Source organism: Dendrobates tinctorius, unplaced genomic scaffold (genome assembly GCF_039654945.1).
Source record: "Dendrobates tinctorius isolate UK_male_01 unplaced genomic scaffold, ASM3965494v1 ptg000064l, whole genome shotgun sequence".
NCBI classification, from domain to species: domain Eukaryota; kingdom Metazoa; phylum Chordata; class Amphibia; order Anura; family Dendrobatidae; genus Dendrobates; species Dendrobates tinctorius.
This window is the reverse complement of record NW_027361732.1, coordinates 27,748,742-27,771,350: the sequence shown is the minus strand read 5'-3', so window position 1 is coordinate 27,771,350 and position 22,609 is coordinate 27,748,742.

Below are 22,609 nucleotides of genomic sequence, written 5' to 3'. Positions count from 1 at the left end.
GTTCCATCATATTATAAACATAACACTTCTCTCCAAACATTAATAATGAATTGGGTGAATAATATAAACATGCATGTTCTCATTAGAAACTATGCAGTTCAGGTGTTGGGAAAATTACAGAAAATACAAGGCAAATTTAAGCTGAACTCTTACTGTCTAATATCTTAAAGGGATCTTTAAAGACAGGCTATCAATATGGGTTCCCAAAGGTCATTAACATCTTAGCTCTACACCCTGATGTACTGAAACAGTGGAACCCCACATTCGTAGCTCCAACCTTTACTGCAGCACACTCCTAACCCTAATCCCAACCCTAACCATAACCTTAACCACAACCCTAACCCCAACACACCCCTAACCCTAATTCCAACCTTAATGGTAATCCCAACCTTAACCACAACCCTAACCCTAGCCCAAATGTAACCGTAGCCCAACCCTAACTTTAGCCCAACCCTAACTTTAACCCCAACACTAACATTAGCCCAACCCTATCCCTAGCCCAACCCTAACCCTAGCTATAACCCCAACTATAACCCCAACCATAACCCTAACCCTAGCTATAACCCCAAATATCACCCCAACCATAACCCTAAACCTAATGAAAAAATGGAAATAATTTTTTTTTTATTTTATTATTTTTACCTAACAAAGGGGGTGATAAAGGGGGGTTTGAGTTACTATTTTTTTAAAATTTTGCTCTCTGTGAAAGGGTTTGTCACAGAGATCAAAATGAACCAATAGGAAAAATTTCCTGTTGCCAGGTGTCGGCCAACAGATCTCGGCAGGTGCACTGCTCATGCGCCTGCCATTTTCTTCCCGGAAGAAGACGCCGCTGGTGGGGGAATGCATGAGGGTCCAGGGACACCAGAGGCACCAGGGGGATCAGGAGACCCCATTTTAAATGGGAAATTGGAATTTCCTTTTTTGTGGTCGCCGTTATTCCATTAATTAGAGCGATCGCAACACTGGGGTTAGTAAAAACCGACCCGAATCATGCTCTATAGGGTCTCAACTTCACCCGGGTAGCCTAGACCCCAGAGATATTCTGACGCTGGGGGCGCTATACCTTTATTTCTCAGTGCTGTTAAAAAGCAGAGCTGAGGAAAAAGTACCCTTAACTGGCGCAATTAAAAGGCCTATTGGCGGTCATTAGGGAGTTAAATACAGTTACTTGCAGTGAATACATACCACTGAAACAGAACCAAGTTTACTACATAAATATGGGAACAGAACTAAATATGAAAACATAGCAGAATTGACTAAATAGATACGGGAACTGAGCTTATTACAGAAGTACAGGAACATACCTAAGCTAACTACAGTATTATATATAATCGCCATAACATAACAAAGTATAGTACATACATGTGGGAAAAAACTCAAGCCAATTAATCACAACCAAGATTACTACACAGATATAATTACAGAATTGTATATCAAAAACATAAGATTGTTTCTTGTTTTCTTGACAGTTTTTGTATTATTTGAACTGCCCATCATTACACTCCCTGCGCTTGTTACTTGATCACTCCTACATGATGCATACTTACAATCACAAACCGACTGCTTAATATTCAATATCTTAGTTGTTGCCACAAGCTTGTGATCAGCTGTATGCAGATCGAATACAGTGAGAGTAGCAAGAGTAAAAACAATAGTATGTTAACAGTATATTACAAATTGTTAGGATTCTACATGTTAGAATCAGAGTTAAATCCAATAAATGTCTCGTACAACCAATTTCAGTGATAACATTGAAAAGTTAGAAAAAAATACACCCACCAAAATTATAAAACAAACAAAATCAAATCCATAGGAAACCTCTTATAGTTTTATATAAAGTGTATATCCTTGTTTGTAAAAAAAACTTGGATATATTTAAAAACTTGGTACAGATCTAATATAAAGGATTCTCATCAGTAAAGTGAATAATGTGGGAAAACACACAAAAAAGTATTCAAAGGTAATGCTTTGCAGACTGAATCAATCACATCAATAATGCTTATGTTCAACTGCCCTTATGCCAGATATGTTTTTTTTAGCAATATAGTATATGATATGCTTTACTGTAGTAAAATCAATGTATGCCTGGCGTAAAGAAAGTAAAACATAAGCATAGATGTACTATGTCTGACCATCACAGTCAATGGCTAGCAGAGGTTCTGAATACCTAATTTTTTTCAAATGTGCACACTGGACCAAAGTGAGAACTTAATGTTTTTTCTATTTTAGAAACAGACAAGTAAAATTGATGTGAAAAGCGGAGAACTCCTCTTCTACTATTGTATCGGTTATACAAAGGATTGGTGTTGCGCATTGATTCCACATGTCTATAATTAAAACAGAAAAGACAAATAAAATTCTCTAATGAAGATATGAAAGACTCTTTACAGGCTTGGTTAATGGGTCCCATGCATCTGAATAAGATATTACTCATAAACATTTCAAACCACACAAATTCTCACACCACAATACACTAGTGCATACACATACAGACACACACCTACCAACACAAGCTGTGTGCACACATTTCAGGGTCAGACTGGGACTTTAATCAGCATTAGCACACAAACCTACAGCAGTCCCCCAAAAATATCAGCCCTGTAAAAAGCAAATGATCGTTCTTTTACTAACAGCTCAATAACATACACAGAATTGGATGTGTTTGATTCCAATAGGAAGTAACAGCCACTGTTTTTTAAAGCTTTGCTATTTTATGCGGCAACTTGATGTATGCTGGGCTGTGCAGATTTTGGACCATTGCTGTGTAACTGCCTCCCAGGCAAAAAAATGCAATTAGTATCTACTCATAGTCCATACTAATTACACAAGACCAGCATCTCTGCAGACATACACATTCCCAAGTTGGGCAGCTCAGCAAGTTCAAGTCCAATGATTTTTTTCTGGATTGTACTGTGCTGCCCAGTAATTTGTTCACTGCCACATCTTCTATTGTGAGTACAGCCCATAAAGGAAGTGTAAAGGCACCTAGTGACAAAGGCAGATGTTAGTAGATGAAGTCCAAGTAAGAGTGAAATCACCAAAAATTTGAAAAGGTTAAAATTATATGCTGTTTGTCTTGTAAAAGTATAAGCCATTTCCCCCATAGGAAATACTAAATAATGTAGAGGACTTCAATATTCCATTCTTCTGTTTGTTTACGGGGAAATATATATCACATGAATTTAAGATAAGCTCAGAAAAATCTCCAACATATTTGAATTTTGTTTCTTATAGCTGCATTAAAAAAGATCTATCCTTATCCTTTTTACCTTCAACCACATAGCAGAATAGAAGTGCATATGCACAAAACCCAAAAGTGTGCATTCGCACTTTTCTTATGCTACACTGCTTAAATGTCATGAAGTTGAACCATTTCTGTTAATAAACTTTAAAATATAAATTTTACAATTGGTATGAACTTATTCTAATTATAACACTGTATTTATGGCCTCTGAGATTTTATATGAATAGTAGAACTCCTGAATGAAGATGCACAAGTAGGGGCTCAATCTGTTACCCAACATATTAAGAACTTTGTATTCAATATGATTGCCTTTTTTGAGATTAGATTATTTGGATAAAATTTGGATAATATTGGTATATAAAGAGATAACACATGATTAACACATTTTTCGGACTCTAAAACGCACCTTTTTCCTCCAAAACTTTGTAGTAAAGTGTATGTAAACTTCTGGTTTCAACTCTATATATGTATGTTTTGAAGAATATTTCTGCATCTCTTGGCAGAAAAAATGCTGCTGCAAAATTGCATGTTTTCTGGTATGTTTTTGCCTCAGTTTTGCATGCATTTTTGTTTGCATCTTTGTATAGCAATGAAGATTTTTTTGAGCTAAATAAAGATATTTATAAAAAAAGTTTTGTGATGTAGTTTTTTGGGTCAACACCTTCTTTTTAATTTTGATTCAGAAGAATGAAGGTAATGGGATTAGGGCTTGCTGTCAGCAGCTGTCTTTGACACCAAGCCTTTGAGTCTGATACTTGATATGGGATCATGTCCTAAAATGGACACTGTACTTAAGGCCCCGTCTCACACAGCGAGATTGCTAGTGAGATCACTGATGCTTCACCAATTTTGTGACGCAACAACGATCTCGCCAGCGATCTCGCTACATGTGACACATAGCAGCGACCGGCCCCCTGCTGGATATCGCTGATCATGCTTGAATGTCCTGGGCCATTTTTTCATCATCGGCGTCCCGCTGGCCAGCATGCATCGCTGTGTTTGACGCCGAAGAGCGACCTCGTTGGTGACGCAGAACTCAGGCTTAGCTATGTTATTCATTATTCATTCTGATTGTAATGCTTTAGAGATGATGTGCATAGTGCTAGCATTGAGTACATTACTTTTATAGTGCATCTGTACTTTGTGGTGTCTTATTGGGTACTCATCTGATTTTATCTCACACTTGTCTGTGTTTTTGAGTCTTTTGTATTGATTCTAATAAAATGGTAGTATTTTATGGCTACATGCTTCCATAATCCTCTTTTGATGGCAGTTATGTTGGAAGAGCCACTTATCTAGGCCAAAAAATGTTTGAACACCCTCTATACTAAGCTGGTAAGTAAACAGATGTACACACACTGGTACACACACGCACACACACACACTGTAACCAGCCTATATAGGAGCTTTAACAGAATTAACCTACATAGGCTGCAACCAAACAGAAACTGTTAATTTAAAAAAGTGAAGAAAAAAAATTGCTTGGGCTTCCACGTATATTTCATAACCAGCAGAGGGAAAGCCAACAGCTGAGGACTGATGCTAATATTCTGGGAAGGATCCAATAGCCATAAAGTTTTCAGGCTATTAATATCAGCTCACAGCTGTTTGCTTAGCCTTTACTGGAGAGTTAACAGGGTGACCCCATAAAAAAATTGACATAAGGCCCTCCTATAAAATCTAACTAGCAAACACTTGGCAGACAGCTGCGGGCTGATATCAATAGCCTAGGATGAGGTCATGGATAATGACCCCTTCCCAGACTGACAACATGAGCTCTCAGCCATCCCAGAAAAGGTGGATCTATAAGATGTGCCAAATCAGGTGCTTAGCCTCACTCTTCCCACTTGCCCTATAGCAGTGGCAAGTGTGGTAATGACTGTATTATCAGGTGACATCAAGCTCAAAGGTTAGTAATGGAGAGGCATCTATAGGAAGCGCCATTAATAACCCCATACTGATATTATAAAAAACACACACCCAGAATAAAGTGCTTTAATTGAAATAATGACAAAGTCCTTTATTGAATCTAAACTAAACCATACTCACTGAACTCCTAATCCATTAAAACCAGCGTCTCCTGTCACTAAAATAAAGTAATAAACCACAATATTCCTCACTTGTCTGCCGAGAAGATAATCTATAATGTTACACAACAATCTATATGACTTTGAAAGTAGTCACTGATGTGACTGCTCTCAAGGACAGCTGGTCACATGCTAGCCCAGGAGGTAATCGCTCCTTCAGTGTATAGCACTGAGTTGCGGTGAGAAAGTTCATTAGAGTCCATCAGCTGATGACAATCAGTGATCTCACTTATGGCACCACTGCTGTGGGAGAAAGTTCACCGGATTTCATCAGCTGATGAACTCTTGTGACCTCTCTCACAGCAGCTCAGCACTAGACACTGTGGGAGTAATGATACTCCTGTCAGTGTATCGTCAGTGGACGGTTAGAGGAGTCACATCTCCTGATGTGACTTTTCTACATTTGAGATCGCCATGGGACACTCAGGATTACATGGACTACATCGGACAGGAGACTATATGGTATTTTATATTTTTTTATTTTTTATAGGAGACATGGTCATCAGGGATTGGGTGTTAATATGTTGTTTTTTATTTTACATTTTTTATAGCAGACAAGGGAATTAGGGATTTGGTGTTATGTGAGTACAATGTGTTTCTTATTTTTATTTTAATATGTATTTAATTATTTTACATTTTGCAAGTTTCAGCACATTCAGCGGCTGATGAGAGACTACTACTCCAATTAGCAGCTCCTGCTATCACTGTTATCTGTGACAGCAGATGTGCCTGATGGGATGAGTAGTCTCTCATCAGCTGGCACCTGCTTACCTGTGGAAAGATTTTTACCATGGGTCACAGTATCTCTTTGGGGGTCCTGCTGACTTCTGACAGTGTGACCTCTGCAGCTCTCTGATGGCATTAATGATGTACCGGCGGTAACCACTGCACTGGTGTTTCCAATGCTGTCACACAGAGTGGGAAACACCAGCATTTGTGTTGTGTTGTGTATGTGTTAGATTTTGTCTCCCATTGACTCCAATGGCGTTCAGCTAGATTCGGCGATTAAATAGGTGAATATTGACAAATCGGTGATCATGATCCGAACAGAACATTGAAATATTCTCTCATTTCTATTCAAGGCATTAGATACACTATATAACACTGTGAAGAAGCCTAAGAACAAAGTTAATATGGTCAGAGAGGACACCACATGTTTTATCACAGAAGAAGGCAGGCAGAAATTTGCCGAGTACTGGACAGAGGGCTTTAGCAGCAGCACAGGTGGGTTGCAAAGTGAGTTTATGATCCTGTTCAGGGCCCTCTACAATTCAACAAAATGGTGAGTGGCTGGCTGAATTTGCACAAAGCGAATATCAAAAATTTAAGATTCAGATGAATCTGATATTTTTATGAAATATGAGGCATATTAAATTAGCTTTGAACTTATTTGCTCCTTTTTAATACCTGCTCTTGCAGTTGTCCATTTGTCGAAAGAGACCCAACACTGGATTTTAATTTTACTCATCATATTTATGTGAAAAAACATAGAAGATTATTCTTACTAAGTGGAGTCGTGAGATTTTTTCCCATTATCACATTGCACCCACCTATATACCAAACTGTCTAAGAATTGTGCTGCTTAAAGGGAACCTATAAGCAGTATTTCACCTCCAAACAATTTGCATGCACATGTAGCTCTTACAAAGACAAGTTCAGCAATACCTGTACATGGCAACTCAATTCATCTATTATTGAGAAATACAAATGGAGATTCAGTGGCGCTTGTGTATGAGTGTAATTCCAGCAGCAAACACTAAGACACCTGTCACAAGGGTGTCAAAGAAATAAGGTAAAATAACTAATAATATTAGTGTGCGCTTGGAACACTCAAAGAAGAGGGAAATCTAAATTGGGTGGTTATAGAAAAAAAAAACAAAAAAAAAAACCTCTTATAAGTAGTGTTGAGCGATACCGTCCGATACTTAAAAGTATCGGATCGGAATGGATCGGCCGATCTAAAAAAAATATCGGGTATCGCTGATTCCGATACCGGAAGTCCCATTCAAGTCTATGGGACTTCCGGTATCGGAATAAGAAAAACCCTATTTTTGCCTTGTACAGCCTCTCTGGGGTCTGTACGGGCCTTTCGGGGGGTTGTGCCGGCCTGCCGGGGGGTCTGTGCAGGCTCCGATGGTCTGTGCCGGCCTGCCGGGGAGCTGTGCCGGCCTGCCGGTGGTCTGTGCAGGCTCCGGTGGTCTGTGCCGGCCTGCCGGGTGGCTGTGCAGGCTCCGGTGGTCTGTGCCGGCCTGCCGGTGGTCTGTGCAGGCTCCGGGGGTCTGTGCAGGCATCGTCCGATGGGACTATAAGTCCCATCGGGCGATGCCTGCTACCATGACAGTGATTGACACATTAGCCAATGATGGGACAGTAGTAGTCCCATCATCCGGCTAATGTGTTGAATGTAAAAAAAAAAAAATTACATGCTACATACATACAACATGCATACTACATATATACTACATGTAACATACATGCTACATATATACTACATGCAACATACATGCTACATACTACATACATGCTACATACATACTACATACATAATACATATATACTACATGCATGCAACATACATACAACATATATACTACATGCATGCAACATGCATACTACATATATCCTATATATACTACATGTAACATACACACTACATATATACTACATGCAACATACATGCTACATACTACATACATGCTACATACATACTACATACATAATACATATATATTACATGCATGCAACATACATACAACATATATACTACATGCATGCAACATGCATACTACATATATACTATATATACTACATGTAACATACATACTACATATATACTACATGCTACTTACATGCAACATACACACTACATGCTACATACATGCAACATACATACTACATACATGCTACATACTACATGCATACTACATACATGCTACATACATACTACATACATACACTACATGCATGCAACATACATTCTACATATATACCACATGCATGCAACATGCATACTACATATATACTGCATATATACTACATGCATACTACATATATACCACATACATGCTACATACATACAACATGCATACTACATATATACTACATGTAACATACATACTACATATATACTACATGCAACATACATGCTATATACTACATACATATTACATACATAATACAAATATACTACATGCATGCAACATACATACAACATATATACTACATGCATGCAACATGCATACTACATATATACTATATATACTACATGTAACATACATACTACATATATACTACATGCTACATACATGCAACATACACACTACATGCTACATACATGCAACATACATACTACATACATGCTACATACTACATGCATACTACATACATGCTACATACATACTACAAACATACACTACATGCATGCAACATACATACTACATATATACCACATGCATGCAACATGCATACTACATATATACTGCATATATACTACATGCATACAACATATATACCACATACATGCTACATACATACAACATGCATACTACATATATACTACATGTAACATACATACTACATATATACTACATACTACATGCATACTACATACATGCTACATACTACATACATGCTACATATATACTACATACATAATACATATATACTACATGCATGCAACATACAACATATATACTACATGCATGCAACATGCATACTACATATATACTATATATACTACATATAACATACATACTACATATTTACTACATGCTACATACATGCTACATACTACATACATGCTACATACTACATACATACACTACATGCATGCAACATACATATATACTACATACAATACATACATATAGACATACAGTACATATAACATAGAGTACATACTCACCGTCACTTGTCACTTTGATCCCCGAAGCCATTGTCGCCTGAGGAATAAATATCAAAATAAAAAAACACCAATATACTTACCCCGATCTGCAGAAGTCCACGAGGGTCCCACGTCCATCTTGTGTGGAGAACAGCAGCATCAGATGATGCTACCGTTCTTTACCAGCTCCAGGAATACAATGACGGAAGGTAGGTATCCTTCTGCACTGTATTCCTCCACCACTTTAAAAAAAAAAAAAAAGTCCCTAGTCTCACTTTATGCCATTGCTGCGTGGGAAATTCCCACGCAGCAATGGCATAAAGTGAGACTAGGGACTTTTTTTTTACAGTGGTGGAGGAATACAGTGCAGAAGGATACCTACCTTCCATCATTGTATTCCTGGAGTTGGTAGAGAATGGTAGCATCAGGCGACAATGGCTTCGGGGATCAAAGTGACAAGTGACGGTGAGTATGTACTCTATGTTATATGTACTGTATGTCTATATGTATGTATTGTATGTAGTATATATGTATGTTGCATGCATGTAGTGTATGTATGTATGTAGTATGTATGTAGCATGTATGTAGTATGCATGCAGTATGTAGCATGTATGTAGTATGTTACATGTATGTAGCATGTAGTGTGTATGTTGCATGTATGTAGCATGTAGTATATATGTAGTATGTATGTTACATGTAGTATATATAGTATATATGTAGTATGCATGTTGCATGCATGTAGTATATATGTTGTATGTATGTTGCATGCATGTAGTATATATGCATTATGTATGTAGTATGTAGCATGTATGTAGTATGTAGCATGTATGTAGCATGTAGTATATATGTAGTATGTATGTTACATGTAGTATACAGTATATAGTATATATGTAGTATGCATGTTGCATGCATGTAGTATATATGTTGTATGTTGCATGCATGTAGTATATATGTATTATGTATGTAGTATATATATAGCATGTATGTAGTATGTAGCATGCATGTAGTATGCATGTAGTATGTAGTATATATGTAGTATGTATGTTACATGTAGTATATATGTAGTATGCATGTTGTATGTATGTAGCATGTATGTGGTATATATGTAGTATGCATGTAGTATATATGCAGTATATATGTAGTATGCATGTTGCATGCATGTGGTATATATGTAGTATGTATGTTGCATGTATGTAGCATGTAGTGTGTATGTTGCATGTATGTAGCATGTAGTATATATGTAGTATGTTACATTTAGTATATATAGTATATATGTAGTATGCATGTTGCATGCATGTAGTATATATGTATTATGTATGTTGTATGTATGTAGCATGTATGTAGCATATATGTAGCATGTAAAAATTTTTTTTTTTTTACATTCAACACATTAGCCGGATGATGGGACTACTACTGTCCCATCATTGGCTAATGTGTCAATCACTGTCATGGTAGCAGGCATCGCCCGATGGGACTTGTAGTCCCATCGGACGATGCCTGCACAGACCCCCGGAGCCTGTACAGACCACCGGCAGGCCGGCACAGCCCCCCGGCAGGCCGGCACAGACCACCGGAGCCTACACAGACCACCGGCAGGCTGGCACAGCCCCCTGGCAGGCCGGCACAGACCACCGGAGCCTGCACAGACCACCGGCAGGCCAGCACAGCCCCCCAGCAGGTCGGCACAGACCACCGGAGCCTGCACAGACCACCGGCAGGCCGGCACAGCCCCCCGGCAGGCCGGCACAGACCACCGGAGCCTGCACAGACCACCGGCAGGCCGGTACAGACCCCCGGACAGTCGGCACAGCCCCCCCGAAGGCCCGAACTGACGGCGCATCATGATGCGCACAGACAGCGCATCATGATGACGTCATTTCGGCAGCCAATCAGAGCCACAAAAGTGGCTCATTGCATTTTGGACTTCCGATTCCGGTATCCAATGCGAAAAAAGTATCGGTACTCGGTATCGGAATTCCGATACGGCAAATATCGGCCGATACCCGATACTTGCGGTATCGGAAAGCTCAACACTACTTATAAGTGCTCTTTATGTAGCTGGATAATAGCGATAAAATAGCAATTAGTAATAGTCAATTTTAAGACCTCAGAAGAAGTGCTTAAGGAGAAAAAGAATATATATAGATGCTGGTGGCAATCTTAGTTCCAACCTGAACAATCACAAACTAAAAAGGCATGAGTGAGGGTAAAAGCCTGAAATCACTGAACAGGTTATATACTGCAGGGTAATTCTCCCTGATAGTAGCTTAAAAAAAAAAAAAAAAAAAAGTCAAAGTCAAATTGCAGCCTGTGAACGGCGAACGGCTGTGCAGAGTAGCCGCAATAGTAAATGCACAAGTCAGAGAGCGGTACCTGTTACCGAGTTACAGGGCCTGCCCCGGCTGGTGGCAGCCTCCTGTCAGTGTACCTCCAGCTGTGGAGCAGACGTGAGTGGCCTCTCGTGCTCCCGGCGTCTGTGAGCTTCTCCAGGTATACAGGACCTTCGTGATGTGAGTCAACACATGACCACGTCAGTTTCACTTGCTGGTGGTTGCGACGGGGACCAATGGACTTTCCAACATGTTTCAAAGACTAACTGTCTTCTTCCTCAGGGATCCCTGAGGAAGAAGACAGTTAGTCTTTGAAACATGTTGGAAAGTCCATTGCTCCACAGCTGGAGGTACACTGACAGGAGGCTGCCACCGGCCGGGGCAGGCCCTGCTGTAACTCATCTATACCCCAGTGTACAAACCCCCCCTCCTTTTCTAAGCGCTGGAGCAAAAAGTGCTATTTTAACTTGCACCGCTTACTGGAGTGAGGACTTCGCATCGCATTATCTTTACAGGTACCGCTCTCTGACTTGTGCATTTACTATTGCGGCTACTCTGCACAGCTGTTCACAGGCTGCAATTTGACTTTGATTTTTTTTTTTTTTTAAAGCTACTATCAGGGAGAATTACCCTGCAGTATATAACCTGTTCAGTGATTTCAGGTTTTTACCCTCACTCATGCCTTTTTAGTTTGTGATTGTTCAGGTTGGAACTAAGATTGCCACCAGCATCTATATATATTCTTTTTCCCTTAAGCACTTCTTCTGAGGTCTTACAATTGACTATTACTAATTGCTATTTTCTCGCTATTATCCAGCTACATAAAGAGCACTTAGTAAATACACAAACCTCAGTGACATTATCCAAATGTCTACAAAAAGGTGAGGCTGTATCAAGACAGCCCCCCCAAGGCAAGAGGCCAAAAAGCACCCACTCCAATAGCAAAATGTTCATGCAAGGAGAAAAATGGAGCGAACTGGTGAGTAAGGTAAAAAAATAGTCATCTTTATTGAATAAATACAGACAAGTATAGAGACAAGTAATAATAAATAAAGTAATGAACATGACAATGCCGCAGGATAAAAGAACAGAAGCACCCGGACAAAAGGACAGCCATAATACAAGTCGTGGAATACAGATATAAGTAACTAGATAGTAAATATAGCCACCCAGGATCCACCTGGACAAGACAACACCGCAGGATGTAAGTATGGAAGTATCCAAAAGGCGCTGAATGCGCCAAATGTAAAGAGCGGTATCTTACCACAGGTGGAGGCAAAGGCTGTAAAGGTCCGGGGCCAGGTTGGGGGCAAGCCCGACGCACGTTTCGCGTGTTTGCACACACGTTTTCTCAAGGGAAGTATCACAGGAAGAGGTAAAGGACCTTCTTATGTACCAGGTGACCGGATCACGTGACCGCGAGTGGACCAATGGGAGTGGTGTAAAGTGGCGCATGCGCAGTGGGCACAGCAAACGCCGGCATGCAGGGACAAGGCGTCACACATCGCCCAAGGCCTGAGGGAGGGGGAAATTCCCAGAGGCCGAGGGAGACGCGCAGAGACGCCCGCCCTGCAGCCGGACGGAAGCAGGCACAGCGGGCATGCGCACAACCAGAGCCCAAAAAACAAAAAACAATGTGCAGGGCTGAGCGTGAGCTGGTCATATACAGGGAACATTATACACACATAAGTGGTCAAAGGGGTAGCACTAACAAGGGACAACAGGAGAGACAGCAACACCATCAAAGAAATTTTTTTGCAATAAAGTGTAAAATGCATGATATATAAAAAAGTTAGAAAGACCAGGTCCCCTATATAGATGCGGGGCATAATTCCCCGCTCACCATATACATATACATATATATGACTATAAACTGACCTAATGCAAATAATCATGCACACAATACAGGGTACACATATATAGGGAAATGCGTTGTCCTCCAAAATGCGGCTCTTGTATCCCTGTGCAGAGTATGATGTCAATACAGTGTTGTATATGAAGAACAGCAAACACATGACAAGTCAAACTCCCATGGAGAAAAGATGCAGCGGGGCACAAGAAGGTCCAAAAGGAAACTAGAGAAAAAATTTAAAAATACAACAATGAATAAAATGTGAAATAATAAAACCAAAAGAGAACCCCCAAATGCTGGAATGGGGAATAAAAGGGAAATGATAGGGCAAAATAAATAAACAAAAAAACATTATTTAGAAAATGTATTCTTGAATATGCATATGGATATTAGCAAACAATAAAAATCACCTACAAAAAGGAAGCAAAAGACAAAGATTCATTTAGGCCCTTAGGCGTCATGGTGTCCAATGTGACAATCCATTTCGCTTCAACTTGGGCCAGTCTCCGTTTGTAATTACCACCTCTCGCCCCTAAATGGACCTGATCAATACCACTAATTTTGAGAGAAGTAGGGTCACCATTGTGATATTGCCAAAAATGGCGGGGAAGAGTCTTAAGAAGGGAAGTGTCAGTCACTGTCTTGGACGCACAAATGTCCCGCACATGCTCACGCACCCTCCTCCTGAGTTCTCTGGACGTGAGACCAACATAAATTTTGGAGCAGCCACATGTGGCATAATAAATCACATTTGTGCTGCTACATGAAATCCGATAACGAATATCAAACTGTCTCCGTCCATCGGAGGAGGTAAAGGTGTCGCAGCGCAGGACATTTGTGCATGCAAGACAGTGACCACACGGTATGGAGCCAGGCACAGGGCCCCTAGATCCAAATACATTAGTCGACACTGGGAGATAGTGACTCCTCACCAGAAGGTCACTCAAATTTCTTGACCTTCTTGCAGTCATTGAAGGATATCGACCCAAGGATGAACCCAGGGCAGGTTCGGTCCCAAGAATCGACCAATGTTTAATAAGGATCTGCTTCATATTGTCCCATTGGTGGTTAAATGTAGAGATGAACCTAATTCGTCCATCCAAGATCTGTCGAGAGGTCCTATTGCGGGAAACCAAAAGACTACCGCGTGGAGTAGCTCTTGCTCTCATATAACCTTTTTTAATGCATCTATTAGAATAGCCTCGACTCGAAAAACGCGTTTTCAAATCGGCCGCTTGCATCTCAAACTTGGCATCTGACGAGCAGATCCGCCTCATCCGTAAGAACTGTCCGACCGGGACAACCCCTATGGTGGAAGGATTGTGGGCAGAAGACGCATGAACCAAAGAATTAACTGATGTCGGCTTACGATAAACATCAGTCTGGATGTGACCAGTGTGATCAACACACATGGTAACATCCAGAAAATTGATTTTGGCTACATCAAATGAATAAGTCAAATAGATGTTCAGATGATTATCGTTCAGCGTCTCCATAAAGTCCCCGAGCTGTTGCACCGATCCGTCCCACAAAAAGAAAATATCATCTATGTATCTATGCCAGCACAGCACATGGGAGGCAGCCGGCACGCCCGCGTCGCCAAAGAGGGATCTCTCCCACGAACCGAGGAAGAGATTAGCGTATGCGGGGGCACAGGCCGCGCCCATGGCTGTGCCGCGTTGCTGTAAGAAAAATTGGTCTTTAAAAGTAAAAAATTTGTGGGTGAGGATAAAGTGCAACAGCTCGAGGATGAGCCCACATAAGGGGCCATCCAGGTCGGAGGCACCCAGGAAGAGGCGGACCGCGCTCATGCCATCAGTGTGACCAATGCAAGTATATAGGCTCTCCACGTCGGCAGTAACTAAAAGGGTCCCTTGGTCCACAAAAATGCCATCGACCCTGGACAGGGCGTCCGTGGTGTCACGTATATAGGATGGCAAAGTTTCGACCAACGGTTTTAGATAAAAATCAATAAATTGGCAGATAGGGTCACATAACCCATCGATGCCAGACACTATGGGACGCCCAGGAGGGTCGAGGGCATTCTTGTGGACCTTGGGTAACAAATAAAAAGTTGGAACTCTTGGGTATTTAGGCACCAAGCCATCAAAGACCTGCTTAGAGATCACATTATTATCTAAGGCCTCCATGAGGATGCGCTGGAGGTCGAGAGAGAAGGTCGCAAGAGGATTGGACGGCAGTCGAACATAGGTATCAGTGTCCCTAAGTTGGCGAAAAGCCTCACGTTCATATTTGTCATGTGGCCATACCACAATGTTCCCCCCCTTGTCGGCCGGCTTAAAAACCACATCAGACAAAGATTGTAATTCAGAAATAGCAGTACGTTGGGCATGAGTCAAGTTGTCGAATTGACGTCTAGTTGACAATGCCTTGAAGTCCTCACAGACTAATTTCGTGAAGACCTCAATGGCCGGACTTAACGACAAGGGGGATCTTTGTGGACCTAGGCAAAATTGACGACGGAAACCTACTTGGAGATGGAGTCGCCTGATCATCAAGCAATTCCTCCAAAGTGCGAAGGGCTTCTCTCTCGACCTCACTCATCACCTCCCTGGAGGCCTTCTTGGCATGCAGTTTTCGCAGCAAGAGTTTGCGAGAAAATAAATGCAGGTCCTTCATGGCTGTAAAAAAGTGAAAAGAGTTAGTGGGACAAAAAGAAAGGCCTCTCGACAGAACATCCAACTGAATTTTGGATAATGTATGGGAAGACAAGTTGAGTACCTGGAGGCCAGCCTGAGATTGAAGAGCCTTCCCAGTATTAGGCTTATTTTTAACAGTTTGCCTAGTCATGATGCGTTTGAAAGTAGAATTAGACTCAGAAGAACCAGCACCCAAGTACATCTTGGAACAATTTTCATTCTCACCAGAAATATTGGACTTAATGGAGGCAGACCTAGATCTGGAACGAGAGTAGTTCCTATATTGGGGCCTGGAACGGTCTAATGGGTTGCGCCATTTATACATGCGTGCTGATCTCTTATCCTCCACATCTCTCTGGAATTTTTTGGCCTTTGTAGACTGGATTTCTTGTGCCCATTTTTGAGAGAGATCATCCATTTCCTCATTAAATTTCTTTAAGGCATCACTAGCCATATCTCTACGGAGAATTACTTGCAAGGCTTCCATCTCAGATTCAATTGATGCTAATGATTCCTGATTCATTTTTTTCAGGAGTTCCATGAAACCCCTGGAACACGTATTAGCCAGGGTTTCCCAGTTGTTGGTAAAGACATCATCTTGAATCGGAAAAGATGGAAAGACCTGTATACGTAGTCCTCGTGGTATGAGGTCCTTATGGAGGTATTTTTCAAGGAATGCATGGTTCCACCAAGTTCGAGTCCGTTTACGGAGAAGATCTTTAAATGATTTAATGGTATCCTGAATTGCCCTACTCACACCCTCTGATCCCCCTTCTGGATCATCCTGCAGTGTGTCATTAATAAGTGCACGCCAAGTCTGATCGCGAGCACGAAAATCCATTAAATGGCTGAGGACAACTGTGAAAAACACAGAACAAGTTAGTAAATACACAAACCTCAGTGACATTATCCAAATGTCAACAAAAAGGTGAGGCTGTATCAAGACAGCCCCCCCAAGGCAAGAGGCCAAAAAGCACCCACTCCAATAGCAAAATGTTCATGCAAGGAGAAAAATGGAGCGAACAGGTGAGTAAGGTAAAAAAAATAGTCATCTTTATTGAATAAATACAGACAAGTATAGAGACAAGTAATAATAAATAAAGTAATGAACATGACAATGCCGCAGGATAAAAGAACAGAAGCACCCGGACAAAAGGACAGCCATAATACAAGTCGTGGAATACAGATATAAGTAACTAGATAGTAAATGTAGCCACCCAGGATCCACCTGGACAAGACAACACCGCAGGATGTAAGTATGGAAGTATCCAAAAGGCGCTGAATGCGCCAAATGTAAAGAGCGGTATCTTACCACAGGTGGAGGCAAAGGCTGTAAAGGTCCGGGGCCAGGTTGGGGGCAAGCCCGACGCGCGTTTCGCGTGTTTGCACACACGCTTTCTCAAGGGAAGTATCACGGGAAGAGGTAAAGGACCTTCTTATGTACCAGGTGACCAGAACACGTGACCGCGAGTGGACCAATGGGAGTGGTGTAAAGCGGCGCATGCGCAGTGGGCACAGCAAACGCCGGCATGCAGGGACAAGGCGTCACACATCGCCCAAGGCCTGAGGGAGGGGGAAATTCCCAGAGGCCGAGGGAGACGCGCAGAGATGCCCGCCCTGCAGCCGGACGGAAGCAGGCACAGCGGGCATGCGCACAACCAGAGCCCAATTAACAAAAAACAATGTGCAGGGCTGAGCGTGAGCTGGTCATATACAGGGAACATTATACACACATAAGTGGTCAAAGGGGTAGCACTAACAAGGGACAACAGGAGAGACAGCAACACCATCAAAGAAATTTTTTTGCAATAAAGTGTAAAATGCATGATATATAAAAAAGTTAGAAAGACCAGGTCCCCTATATAGATGCGGGTCATAATTCCCCGCTCACCATATACATATACATATATATGAATATAAACTGACCAAATGCAAATAATCATGCACACAATACAGGGTACACATATATAGGGAAATGCGTTGTCCTCCAAAATGCGGCTCTTGTATCCCTGTGCAGAGTATGATGTCAATACAGTGTTGTATATGAAGAACAGCAAACACATGACAAGTCAAACTCCCATGGAGAAAATATGCAGCGGGGCACAAGAAGGTCCGAAAGGAAACTAGAGAAAAAATTAAAAATACAACAATGAATAAAATGTGAAATAATAAAACCAAAAGAGAACCCCCAAATGCTGGAATGGGGAATAAAAGGGAAATGATAGGGCAAAATAAATAAACAAAAAAACATTATTTAGAAAATGTATTCTTGAATATGCATATGGATATTAGCAAACAATAAAAATCACCTACAAAAAGGAAGCAAAAGACAAAGGTTCATTTAGGCCCTTAGGCGTCATGGTGTCCAATGTGACAATCCATTTCGCTTCAACTTGGGCCAGTCTCCGTTTGTAATTACCACCTCTCGCCCCTAAATGGACCTGATCAATACCTCTAATTTTGAGAGAAGTAGGGTCACCATTGTGATATTGCCAAAAATGGCAGGGAAGAGTCTTAAGAAGGGAAGTGTCAGTCACTGTCTTGGACGCACAAATGTCCCGCACATGCTCACGCACCCTCCTCCTGAGTTCTCTGGACGTGAGACCAACATAAATTTTGGAGCAGCCACATGTGGCATAATAAATCACATTTGTGCTGCTACATGAAATCCGATAACGAATATCAAACTGTCTCCATCCATCGGAGGAGGTAAAGGTGTCGCAGCGCAGGACATTTGATAAAGCGCCTGTGGCGGGCGCGAAACGTACGTCGGGTGTCGTTGCATGGGCCTTCACCTCCTCTGCTCCCCGGTAAGCAGCCTGCCTTTACTTGTTTCCACACTTCGGTCATTTGGACCGCTGGGCGGGTCGTCTCCCGGGTTCTCTCTGGCACAATTGCGCAGTTTTGATATGTTGATACATATGTTATTTACTATGTAAGAATCCTTCCACATGTCATTGATTCATTTATGTTCAGTGTCCATTGGACTTGCACATTGACCCCTCTGGATGGTTTTTTTTTTTTTTTTTTTTTTTTTTTTGGCGCTCTGGACATGTACAACTATGTACAATACACATTTAATTGAGTATGCCATATTTGACTATCTTTTACCATTAGACACATGTCTGCTATGTGCAATGCCCATGGGCTGACTGAACGTTGTGCCATGTAGATTTCGAGCACTGGTATCATTTTATTTACCCTGTCCTTGTCTGTCCTGATTGTTGTATCATTGGGGCTTATCCCCCCTATTTTAGTCAACTTGTATACTTGTCAGCACTTGATGTGAGTATTAATAAAATTTATACTTTTGCATATATTTTGTATCCGTTACTCCGTTTTCTCCTTTTTAAGATATACAACACTGTATTGACATCATACTCTGCACAGGGATACAAGAGCCGCATTTTGGAGGACAACGCATTTCCCTATATATGTGTACCCTGTATTGTGTGCATGATTATTTGCATTTGGTCAGTTTATAGTCATATATATGTATATGTATATGGTGAGCGGGGAATTATGCCCCGCATCTATATAGGGGACCTGGTCTTTCTAACTTTTTTATATATCATGCATTTTACACTTTATTGCAAAAAAATTTCTTTGATGGTGTTGCTGTCTCTCCTGTTGTCCCTTGTTAGTGCTACCCCTTTGACCACTTATGTGTGTATAATGTTCCCTGTATATGACCAGCTCACGCTCAGCCCTGCACATTGTTTTTTGTTTTTTGGGCTCTGGTTGTGCGCATGCCCGCTGTGCCTGCTTCCGTCCGGCTGCAGGGCGGGCGTCTCTGCGCGTCTCCCTCGGCCTCTGGGAATTTCCCCCTCCCTCAGGCCTTGGGCGATGTGTGACGCCTTGTCCCTGCATGCCGGCGTTTGCTGTGCCCACTGCGCATGCGCCGCTTTACACCACTCCCATTGGTCCACTCGCGGTCACGTGATCCGGTCACCTGGTACATAAGACGGTCCTTTACCTCTTCCTGTGATACTTCCCTTGAGAAAGCGTGTGTGCAAACACGCGAAACGCGCGTCGGGCTTGCCCCCAACCTGGCCCCGGACCTTTACAGCCTTTGCCTCCACCTGTGGTAAGATACCGCTCTTTACATTTGGCGCATTCAGCGCCTTTTGGATACTTCCATACTTACATCCTGCGGTGTTGTCTTGTCCAGGTGGATCCTGGGTGGTTATATTTACTATCTAGTTACTTATATCTGTATTCCACGACTTGTATTATGGCTGTCCTTTTGTCCGGGTGCTTCTGTTCTTTTATCCTGCGGCATTGTCATGTTCATTACTTTATTTATTATTACTTGTCTCTATACTTGTCTGTATTTATTCAATAAAGATGACTATTTTTTTACCTTACTCACCTGTTCGCTCCATTTTTCTCCTTGCATGAACATAAAGAGCACTTATAAGAGGTTTTTTTTTTGTTTTTTTTTATAACCACCCAATTTAGATTTCCCTCTTCTTTGAGTGTTTCAAGCGCACACTAATATTATTAGTTATTATTGAGAAATAATATGCAAATAAGGCTATACAACTGATGTCTATTAACTCCAACACTGTTACCGGCCCAGTTCCACCTCTGACTGCTTAGGCCTGTTTCATACTTCAGTTGTTTGACGTCAGTTGAAATCCACCAAAGTGTAAAAAAACTGATCCGTTTCCATTTGACAACAAATGGATGCACCGGATCTGTTTTTTTGACGAATGTGCTTCAGTCACCAATGTCTGAAATTTAAAGCAATAGGACTCTGGAAAAGGAGAGAGAGAGCTTTTTTGCTGCCAGAGCAGGTTTTGGGGTTAAATTTCATGAAAGGAAATTCTTCCGGGCATGCTCAGTATAAAAAAGCGGAATCCATTGGCGGATTCCATCAATTAACGGTTTGCAACAGATTCGCCGCCCATAGGCACCCATAATAATGCATGGTGGACAGCGACGGATCCGTTGCTATCCGCTGTTTTAACGCAGACAAAAAACGTTTCATTGTCCGTCCACTTCAGACAGCGAAAGCCAAAATTATGACGGATCCGTCAAAAAATGGATGCAATGGGTGACCATCCATCAAAATATGCCGCTAATGCAAGTCTATAGGAAAAAAGGCGGATCCGCCCAAAAAAAATGGTGGATCCGTTTTTTTTTCTAAAAACGGCGGACTTTGACTGACGTCAAACAACTGAGGTGTGAAACAGGCCTTAACTAACTGCCTATGCAGTGTGATTTTAGGCATTTCTCAGTAATGGAGGAATGGACTGGCCATGTAAAGGTATTTCTGGACTGGTCTTTGAAGGAGACATGCTCATATAAATAGCTGGGGTGTAAAATCATTCTGACAGATTCTCCTTAAAGCACTATTACTGCATTTTTTTAATTTCACTACCAGAATTGTATCACTAGTGCATGTTCCCTACCCCAGTAGGCTGGGATCAAAATAAGTTTTTCCTACATTTAGTATCTTATGTCCCGCACCCAGACCACCTCGCAAAGTGGGACTCAGGCGTATGTGCTGATGGGGCCATTGACAATAATGATATAGATGGAGCCACCATGTGCTCTGTTGGGCATCATTTTCAGCAATAAATGCCTTCTGGAAGTATATAGTATAATACGTCTTGCTGTCCACCTCTAATAGGTGTATACAGACAAAAAATTATGCATGATAGAGCAGAAGGTGACTTTGTCTACATCATTATAGTCAATTGCCATATTGGCACATATGTATGCACAAGTCCCATTTTGTGTCAGAATTCAGATGTAAGCCCCAATAGGGTCACTTAATGTAGGATATATTGCAATGTGAACTAAGTCTTACAAGCCTTCTTCTGTTCTCAATGTCACTCCAGTGCTAGTCATGACTGGCCAGGAAACTCCATTGTTTGTTGGGTGGACCAGAAGCCACTTCTCAAAGTAAGTGTAAGAGAGCCAGGTCTTCATAGAGTTACATTGAGAGTTTGGGATGGTTAGATCTGACTTCTAGACAGTCAGGAGCTGCGGTCACAAGATAGCATAACAACAGAGCGGCATCAAGAAAACCAAAAGCCAGCAGCTGGTAATTTTCTTATCAGGTGCAGAGAACAGACGTTAGCAATACCACTCTAGCCTAAAACAAAAAAGTGCTGGAGTGGTTCCTTAATTTTTCCTGTTAGGTTATGTCAAAAAATAGAGAGGATACTATTTTAGAGTAAAACCACCGAAAAAGACACAAATGTCTTGATCATTATGAGCCTATGTGCTTTCCAAATTTTTGAATATTGCTTTCTTTCAAGTGATTATTTATATGGCTATTTACTTTTTATTTTATTCATTTTTTATTTAAATCACCATGATTTATTCTGTCCAATAAGGCATCCAATTTTAATTGTTAATTTCAGCTAACCTCTCTCTGACTCTGCCTTCCTGCTATTTATCCATTGGTGTTGGTTTCATTTAATTAGCCCAAGAAGCTGAGTTTTCTATCAACAATACCTATACAAAACTTGCATCCTTCATTTATTATTAAGAAGATTGTATTGATCATTTCCAAATACTCAGTCTTTCAATTCTG